This window comes from Delphinus delphis, unplaced genomic scaffold (genome assembly GCF_949987515.2).
Source record: "Delphinus delphis unplaced genomic scaffold, mDelDel1.2 scaffold_30, whole genome shotgun sequence".
NCBI lineage: Eukaryota > Metazoa > Chordata > Mammalia > Artiodactyla > Delphinidae > Delphinus > Delphinus delphis.
The window spans coordinates 1,013,603-1,024,385 of NW_027192651.1; positions in this window are offsets into that span (position 1 = coordinate 1,013,603).

Here is a 10,783-nt window from a genome sequence, read left to right on the forward strand (position 1 = left end):
ATTTCAGAAGATAGACTGGAATTGCATTGAAAGCATAGGAAAAGAGGCAGAACGTCCACAATGATGCACTTGGCCAAAAAGTGCGTATGTGTCTTTTCCTGAATATATTCAGGAAAAAACGCATACGCCCTTTTTGGCCAACCAAGCAAGCTTGCAAAGGAAATCTGCACTACAATGAAGTCTCACTTCCGCCCGGTCAAAAGGGCCATCTGAAAAAAGTGTAAAATCCAGAAAGGCAGGACAGGCCATGGAGAACTGGGAGCCTTGTTATGCTGATGGGCGGGATGTAAATTGCCAACAGACACTGGGGAGAAGTGTATGGTGTTTCCTGAAACATCTAAAAAACAAAGCAACAGAGCCTAGAGCACTACCACTTATGGTCCTATAGATTAGGGAAATTAAAATCAAAAAGACACAGCCACCCCAAAGTTTGGGACGCCTCTGTTTACAAGAACCTCGTTTACAGTACAAGTTCAATATCACAGAAAGTGAAAAATGGATAAAGAACTTGTGCTACTTACGTACAATGCAGTATCACTCAGCAAAGAAATCTATGTCATCAGGCCTGTAGCAGCATAATGAGTGGATTCAGGTATGATGATTCTAACTGAAATAAGTCACACAGAAAAAGAAACATCATAAGATATCAGTAATACACGGAATGTAAACTTGGCTACACAGAAACTGAATTCCAAAACAGAACAGGGTCTCAAATTTAGAAAACCAAATTATGCTTGCTTAAGGTGAAAGGTGAGTTGGGGTGCTGCATAAAACCAGAGATTGAAATGAGCACAGATAAAGTTCCTTAAGCCAAATATGGAATAGACAAGAGCTACTCCTTGCTCAACGAAATGGACTCAACACCCCATATTAAACGCCTAAGAATGTACCTGACTAGTAAGTATCTTAAAACCTATGGATTGCTATGTCTCCAAAAGAGAATCAAGCGTGTGTACAGGGGCATAAACGCAGCAGTGATAGGATTGGAGAGGTTCGGTGAGCAAATGAAGACCCTTTGAAGTCATATTACATGGTACCCATTACACGGGACTCAACTCTCCAGGTTTAAGGTATTCTTCCTTCAGCTAAAACATGCATGTGGAACCCAGAGTATGATCAACCGTGTGAACGGGAGACGTGTTCAAATATGTCTCTTTTTTCCTCCCCCGGTACTCGGGTGCAACATTCCAGACGCTTTACTAACACTCTCCCCTCTTGGAGAGTCAGCGCCTTTAACCTCCTGCTTGGCCCAGTTTGCAATTTCTGCGGAAGATGAACAGGAATAGGGAGAACCAATGAGAGACTAGCTGGAGGTGTCTAGACGGGGAAATTTAACTCTCATTTCCCTCCAGGAAGAGGAAATAACCAAAGGCTCAGCGTGCCGTGCCAGAACCAGATTAGGGCCTGAAGCCATCCTGCGGTGTTGCGGCCAGCTCACAAGAAAGCGAGTGGAAGAAAGGAGCTCAGGGGCACTGTAATTCACAAACCTGCAGAGTTATAAATGACAGCTATTGTCCAAAAATATACTGAAGTAAGGCTGCCAAGAGGACTTGAAAGCGGGGCAGAATTGCAGGAAACCGATTTCAGGAGGTAGACTGGAATTGCATTGAAAGCATAGGAAAAGAGGCAGAACGTCCACAATGATGCACTTGGCCAAAAAGGGCGTATGCGTTTTTTCCTGAATATATTCAGGAAAAAACGCATACGCCCTTTTTGGCCAACCAAGCAAGCTCGCAAAGGAAATCTGCACTACAATGAAGTCTCACTTCCCCCCGGTCAAAAGGGCCATCTGAAAAAAGTGTAAAATCCAGAAAGGCAGGACAGGCCATGGAGAACTGGGAGCCTTGTTATGCTGATGGGCGGGATGTAAATTGCCAACAGACACTCGGGAGAAGTGTATGGTGTTTCCTGAAACATCTAAAAAACAAAGCAACAGAGCCTAGGGCACTGCCACTTATGGTCCTATAGCTTAGGGAAATTAAAATCAAAAAGACACAGCCACCCCAAAGTTTGGGACGCCTCTGTTTACAAGAACCTCGTTTACAGTACAAGTTCAACATCACAGAAAGTGAAAAATGGATAAAGAAGTTGTGGTATTTACTTACAAAGCAATATCACTCAGCAATGAAATCTATGTCATCAGGCCCTTAGCATCACAATGAGTGGATTCAGGTATGATGATTCTAACTGAAATAAGTCACACAGAAAATGAAACATCATAAGATATCAGTAATACACGGAATGTAAACTTGGCTACACAGGAACTGAATTACAGAACAGAACAGGGTCTCAAATTTAGAAAACCAACTTATGCTTGCTTAAGGGTAAAGGTGAGTTGGGGTGCTGCATAAAACCAGAGATTGAAATGAGCACAGATAAAGTTCCTTAAGTCAAATATGGAATAGACAAGAGCTACTCCTTGCTCAATGAAATGGACTCAACACCGCATATTAAACGCCTAAGAATGTACCTGACTAGTAAGTATCTTAAAACCTATGGATTGCTATGTCTCCGAAAGAGAATCAAGCATGTGTACAGGGGCATAAACGCAGCAGTGATAGGATTGGAGAGGTTCGGTGAGCAAATGAAGACCCTTTGAAGTCATATTGCATGGTACCCATTCCACGGGTCTCAACTCTCCAGGTTTAAGGTATTCTTCCTTCAGCTAAAACATGCATGTGGAACCCAAGTATGATCAACCATGTGAACGGGGGACGTGTTCAAATATGTCTCAGTTTTCCTCCCCTGGTACTCGGGTGCAACATTCCAGACGCTTTACTAACACTCTGCCCACTTGGAGAGTCAGCGCCTTTAACCTCCTGTTTGGCCCAGTTTGCAATTTCTGCGGAAGATGAACAGGAATAGCGAGAACCAATGAGAGGCTAGCTGGAGGTGTCTGGACGGGCAAATTTAACTCTCATTTCCCACAAGGAAGAGGAAATAACCAAAGGCTCAGCGTGCCGTACCGGAACAAGATTAGGGCCTGAAGCCATCCTGCGGTGTTGCGGCCAGGTCACAAGAAAGCGAGTTGAAGAAAGGAGCTCAGGGGCACTGTAATTCACAAACCTGCAGAGTTATAAATGACAGCTATCGTCCAAAAATAGACTGAAGTAAGGCTGCCAAGAGGACTTGAAAGCGGGGCAGAATTGCAGGAAACCGATTTCAGGAGGTAGACTGGAATTGCATTGAAAGCATAGGAAAAGAGGCAGAACGTCCACAATGATGCACTTGGCCAAAAAGGGCGTATGCGTTTTTTCCTGAATATATTCAGGAAAAAACGCATACGCCCTTTTTGGCCAACCAAGCAAGCTTGCAAAGGAAATCTGCACTACAATGAAGTCTCACTTCCCACCGGTCAAAAGGGCCATCTGAAAAAAGTGTAAAATCCAGAAAGGCAGGACAGGCCATGGAGAACTGGGAGCCTTGTTATGCTGATGGGCGGGATGTAAATTGCCAACAACCACTCGGGAGAAGTGTATGGTGTTTCCTGAAACATCTAAAAAACAAAGCAACAGAGCCTAGGGCACTTCCACTTATGGTCCTATAGCTTAGGGAAATTAAAATCAAAAAGACACAGCCACCCCAAAGTTTGGAACGGCTCTGTTTACAAGAACCTCGTTTACAGTACAAGTTCAACATCGCAGAAAGTGAAAAATGGAGAAAGAAGTTGTGGTATTTACTTACAAAGCAATATCACTCAGCAATGAAATCTATGTCATCAGGCCCTTAGCATCACAATGAGTGGATTCAGGTATGATCATTCTAGCTGAAGTAAGTCACACAGAAAAAGAAACATCATAAGATATCAGTAATACACGGAATGTAAACTTGGCTACACAGGAACTGAATTACAGAACAGAACAGGGACTCAAATATAGAAAAACAACTTATGCTTGCTTAAGGGTAAAGGTTAGTTGGGGTGCTGCATAAAACCAGAGATTGAAATGAGCACAGATAAAGTTCCTTAAGCCAAATATGGAATAGACAAGAGCTACTCCTTGCTCAACGAAATGGACTCAACACTGCATATTAAACGCCTAAGAATGTACCTGACTTGTAAGTATCTTAAAACCTATGGATTGCTATGTCTCCGAAAGAGAATCAAGCATGTGTACAGGGGCATAAACGCAGCAGTGATAGGATTGGAGAGGTTCGGTGAGCAAATGAAGACCCTTTGAAGTCATATTGCATGGTACCCATTCCACGGGTTTCAACTACCCAGGTTTAAGGTATTCTTCCTTCAGCTAAAACATGCATGTGGAACCTAGAGTATAATCAACCGTGTGATCGGGAGATGTGTTCAAATATGTCTCAGTTTTCGTACCCTGGTACTCGGGTGCAACATTCCAGACGCTTTACTAACACTCTCCCCACTTGGAGAGTCAGTCCCTTTAACCTCCTGTTTGGCCCAGTTTGCAATTTCTGCGGAAGATGAACAGGAATAGCGAGAACCAATGGAGACTAGCTGGAGGTGTCTGGACGAGCAAATTTAACTCTCATTTCCTACCAGGAAGAGGAATTAACCAAAGGCTCAGCGTGCCAAGCCAGAATCAGATTAGGGCCTGAAGCCATCCTGCGGTGTTGCGGCCAGCTCAAAAGAAAGCGAATTGAAGAAAGGAGATCAGGGGCACTGTAATTCACAAACCTGCAGAGTTATAAATGACAGCTATCGTCCAAAAATAGACTGAAGTAAGGCTGCCAAGAGGACTTGAAAGCAGGGCAGAATTGCAGGAAACCGATTTCAGGAGGTAGACTGGAATTGCATTGAAAGCATAGGAAAAGAGGCAGAACGTCCACAATGATGCACTTGGCCAAAAAGGGCGTATGCGTTTTTTCCTGAATATATTCAGGAAAAAACGCATACGCCCTTTTTTTCCTGAATATTTCCTGAATATATTCAGGAAAAAACGCATACGCCCTTTTTGGCCAACCAAGCAAGCTTGCAAAGGAAATCTGCACTACAATGAAGTCTCATTTCCCCCCGGTCTAAAGGGCCATCTGAAAAAAGTGTAAAATCCAGAAAGGCAGGACAGGCCATGGAGAACTGGGAGCCTTGTTATGCTGATGGGCGGGATGTAAATTGCCAACAACCACTCGGGAGAAGTGTATGGTGTTTCCTGAAACATCTAAAAAACAAAGCAACAGAGCCTAGGGCACTTCCACTTATGGTCCTATAGCTTAGGGAAATTAAAATCAAAAAGACACAGCCACCCCAAAGTTTGGGACGCCTCCGTTTACAAGAACCTCGTTTACCGTACAAGTTCAATATCACAGAAAGTGAAAAATGGATAAAGAACTTGTGGTACTTACGTACAATGCAGTATCAGTCAGCAATGAAATCTATGTCATCAGGCCCGTAGCAGCATAATGAGTGGATTCAGGTACGATGATTCTAACTGAAATAAGTCACACAGAAAAAGAAACATCATAAGATATCACTAATACACGGAATGAAAACTTGGCTACACAGGAACTGCATTCCAAAACAGAACAGGGTCTCAAATTTAGAAAACCAACTTATGCTTGCTTCAGGGGAAAGGTGAGTTGGGTTGCTGCATAAAACCAGAGATTGAAATGAGCACAGATAAAGTTCCTTAAGCCAAATATGGAATAGACAAGAGCTACTCCTTGCTCAACGAAATGGACTCAACACCCCATATTAAACGCCTAAGAATGTACCTGACTAGTAAGTATCTTAAAACCTATGGATTGCTATGTCTCCAAAAGAGAATCAAGCGTGTGTACAGGGGCATAAACGCAGCAGTGATAGGATTGGAGAGGTTTGGTGAGCAAATGAAGACCCTTTGAAGTCATATTGCATGGTACCCATTCCACGGGTCTCAACTCTCCAGGTTTAAGGTATTCTTCCTTCAGCTAAAACATGCATGTGGAACCCAGAGTATGATCAACCATGTGAACGGGAGACGTGTTCAAATATGTCTCAGTTTTCCTCCCCTGGTACTCGGGTGCAACATTCCAGACGCTTTACTAACACTCTCCCCACTTGGAGAGTCAGCGCCTTTAACCTCCTGTTTGGCCCAGTTTGCAATTTCTGCGGAAGATGAACAGGAATAGCGAGAACCAATGAGAGACTAGCTGGAGGTGTCTGGACGGGCAAATTTAACTCTCATTTCCCACCAGGAAGAGGAAATAACCAAAGGATCAGCGTGCCGTACCGGAACCAGATTAGGGCCTGAAGCCATCCTGCGGTGTTGCGTCCAGGTCACAAGAAAGCGAGTTGAAGAAAGGAGCTCAGGGGCACTGTAATTCACAAACCTGCAGAGTTATAAATGAGAGCTATCGTCCAAAAATAGACTGAAGTAAGGCTGCCAAGAGGACTTGAAAGCGGGGCAGAATTGCAGGAAACCGATTTCAGGAGGTAGACTGGAATTGCATTGAAAGCATAGGAAAAGAGGCAGAACGTCCACAATGATGCACTTGGCCAAAAAGGGCGTATGCGTTTTTTCCTGAATATATTCAGGAAAAAACGCATACGCCCTTTTTGGCCAACCAAGCAAGCTTGCAAAGGAAATCTGCACTACAATGAAGTCTCACTTCCCCCCGGTCAAAAGGGCCATCTGAAAAAAGTGTAAAATCCAGAAAGGCAACAGGCCATTGAGAACTGGGAGCCTTGTTATGCTGATGGGCGGGATGTAAATTGCCAACAGACACTCGGGAGAAGTGTATGGTGTTTCCTGAAACATCTAAAAAACAAAACAATAGAGCCTAGGGCACTTCCACTTATGGTCCTATAGCATAGGGAAATTAAAATCAAAAAGACACAGCCACCCCAAAGTTTGGAACGGCTCTGTTTACAAGAACCCCGTTTACAGTACAAGTTCAACATCGCAGAAAGTGAAAAATGGAGAAAGAAGTTGTGGTATTTACTTACAAAGCAATATCACTCAGCAATGAAATCTGTGTCATCAGGCCCTTAGCAGCACAATGAGTGGATTCAGGTATGATGATTCTAACTGAAGTAAGTCACACAGAAAAAGAAACATCATAAGATATCAGTAATACACGGAATGTAAACTTGGCTACACAGGAACTGAATTACAGAACAGAACAGGGTCTCAAATTTAGAAAAACAACTTATGCTTGCTTAAGGGTAAAGGTGAGTTGGGGTGCTGCATAAAACCAGAGATTGAAATGAGCACAGATAAAGTTCCTTAAGCCAAATATGGTATAGACAAGAGCTACTCCTTGCTCAACGAAATGGACTCAACACCGCATATTAAACGCCTAAGAATGTACCTGACTTGTAAGTATCTTAAAACCTATGATTTGCTATGTCTCCAAAAGAGAATCAAGCATGTGTACAGGGGCATAAACGCAGCAGTGATAGGATTGGAGAGGTTCGGTGAGCAAATGAAGACCCTTTGAAGTCATATTGCATGGTACCCATTCCACGGGTTTCAACTACCCAGGTTTAAGGTATTCTTCCTTCAGCTAAAACATGCATGTGGAACCTAGAGTATGATCAACCATGTGATCGGGAGACGTGTTCAAATATGTCTCAGTTTTCGTACCCTGGTACTCGGGTGCAACATTCCAGACGCTTTACTAACACTCTCCCCACTTGGAGAGTCAGCGCCTTTAACCTCCTGTTTGGCACAGTTTGCAATTTCTGCGGAAGATGAACAGGAATAGCGAGAACCAATGAGAGACTAGCTGGAGGTGTCTGGACGGGCAAATTTAACTCTCATTTCCCAACAGGAATAGGAAATAACCAAAGGCTCAGCGTGCCGTACCGGAACCAGATTAGGGCCTGAAGCCATCCTGCGGTGTTGCGGCCAGGTCACAAGAAAGCGAGTTGAAGAAAGGAGCTCAGGGGCACTGTAATTCACAAACCTGCAGAGTTATAAATGACAGCTATCGTCCAAAAATAGACTGAAGTAAGGCTGCCAAGAGGACTTGAAAGCGGGGCAGAATTGCAGGAAACCGATTTCAGGAGGTAGACTGGAATTGCATTGAAAGCATAGGAAAAGAGGCAGAACGTCCACAATGATGCACTTGGCCAAAAAGGGCATATGCGTTTTTTCCTGAATATATTCAGGAAAAAACGCATACGCCCTTTTTGGCCAACCAAGCAAGCTTGCAAAGGAAATCTGCACTACAATGAAGTCTCACTTCCCCCCGGTCAAAAGGGCCATCTGAAAAAAGTGTAAAATCCAGAAAGGCAGGACAGGCCATGGAGAACTGGGAGCCTTGTTATGCTGATGGGCGGGATGTAAATTGCCAACAACCACTCGGGAGAAGTGTATGGTGTTTCCTGAAACATCTAAAAAACAAAGCAACAGAGCCTAGGGCACTTCCACTTATGGTCCTATAGCTTAGGGAAATTAAAATCAAAAAGACACAGCCACCCCAAAGTTTGGGACGCCTCCGTTTACAAGAACCTCGTTTACCGTACAAGTTCAATATCACAGAAAGTGAAAAATGGATAAAGAACTTGTGGTACTTACGTACAATGCAGTATCAGTCATCAATGAAATCTATGTCATCAGGCCCGTAGCAGCACAATGAGTGGATTCAGGTACGATGATTCTAACTGAAATAAGTCACACAGAAAAAGAAACATCATAAGATATCACTAATACACGGAATGTAAACTTGGCTACACAGGAACTGCATTCCAAAACAGAACAGGGTCTCAAATTTAGAAAACCAACTTATGCTTGCTTCAGGGGAAAGGTGAGTTGGGGTGCTGCATAAAACCAGAGATTGAAATGAGCACAGGTAAAGTTCCTTAAGCCAAATATGGAATAGACAAGAGCTACTCCTTGCTCAACGAAATGGACTCAACACCCCATATTAAACGCCTAAGAATGTACCTGATTAGTAAGTATCTTAAAACCTATGGATTGCTATGTCTCCAAAAGAGAATCAAGCATGTGTACAGGGGCATAAACGCAGCAGTGATAGGACTGGAGAGGTTCGGTGAGCAAATGAAGACCCTTTGAAGTCATATTGCATGGTACCCATTCCACGGGTCTCAACTCTCCAGGTTTAAGGTATTCTTCCTTCAGCTAAAACATGCATGTGGAACCCAGAGTATGATCAACCATGTGAACGGGAGACGTGTTCAAATATGTCTCAGTTTTCCTCCCCTGGTACTCGGGTGCATCATTCCAGACGCTTTACTAACACTCTCCCGACTTGGAGAGTCAGTCCCTTTAACCTCCTGTTTGGCCCAGTTTGCAATTTCTGCGGAAGATGAACAGGAATAGCGAGAACCAATGAGAGACTAGCTGGAGGTGTCTGAACGGGCAAATTTAACTCTCATTTCCCACCAGGAAGAGGAATTAACCAAAGGCTCAGCATGCCGGGCCGGAACCAGATTAGGGCCTGAAGCCATCCTGCGGTGTTGCGGCCAGGTCACAAGAAAGCGAGTTGAAGAAAGGAGCTCAGAGGCACTGTAATTCACAAACCTGCAGAGTTATAAATGACAGCTATCATCCAAAAATAGACTGAAGTAAGGCTGCCAAGAGGACTTGAAAGCGGGGCAGAATTGCAGGAAACCGATTTCAGGAGGTAGACTGGAATTGCATTGAAAGCATAGGAAAAGAGGCAGAACGTCCACAATGATGCACTTGGCCAAAAAGGGCGTATGCGTTTTTTCCTGAATATATTCAGGAAAAAACGCATACGCCCTTTTTGGCCAACCAAGCAAGCTTGCAAAGGAAATCTGCACTACAATGAAGTCTCACTTCCCCCCGGTCAAAAGGGCCATCTGAAAAAAGTGTAAAATCCAGAAAGGCAGGACAGGCCATGGAGAACTGGGAGCCTTGTTATGCTGATGGGCGGGATGTAAATTGCCAACAACCACTCGGGAGAAGTGTATGGTGTTTCCTGAAACATCTAAAAAACAAAGCAACAGAGCCTAGGGCACTTCCACTTATGGTCCTATAGCTTAGGGAAATTAAAATCAAAAAGACACAGCCACCCCAAAGTTTGGGACGCCTCCGTTTACAAGAACCTCGTTTACCGTACAAGTTCAATATCACAGAAAGTGAAAAATGGATAAAGAACTTGTGGTACTTACGTACAATGCAGTATCAGTCAGCAATGAAATCTATGTCATCAGGCCCGTAGCAGCACAATGAGTGGATTCAGGTACGATGATTCTAACTGAAATAAGTCACACAGAAAAAGAAACATCATAAGATATCACTAATACACGGAATGTAAACTTGGCTACACAGGAACTGCATTCCAAAACAGAACAGGGTCTCAAATTTAGAAAACCAACTTATGCTTGCTTCAGGGGAAAGGTGAGTTGGGGTGCTGCATAAAACCAGAGATTGAAATGAGCACAGATAAAGTTCCTTAAGCCAAATATGGAATAGACAAGAGCTACTCCTTGCTCAACGAAATGGACTCAACACCCCATATTAAACGCCTAAGAATGTACCTGATTAGTAAGTATCTTAAAACCTATGGATTGCTATGTCTCCAAAAGAGAATCAAGCATGTGTACAGGGGCATAAACGCAGCAGTGATAGGATTGGAGAGGTTCGGTGAGCAAATGAAGACCCTTTGAAGTCATATTGCATGGTACCCATTCCACGGGTCTCAACTCTCCAGGTTTAAGGTATTCTTCCTTCAGCTAAAACATGCATGTGGAACCCAGAGTATGATCAACCATGTGAACGGGAGACGTGTTCAAATATGTCTCAGTTTTCCTCCCCTGGTACTCGGGTGCATCATTCCAGACGCTTTACTAACACTCTCCCCACTTGGAGAGTCAGCGCCTTTAACCTCCTGTTTGGCACAGTTT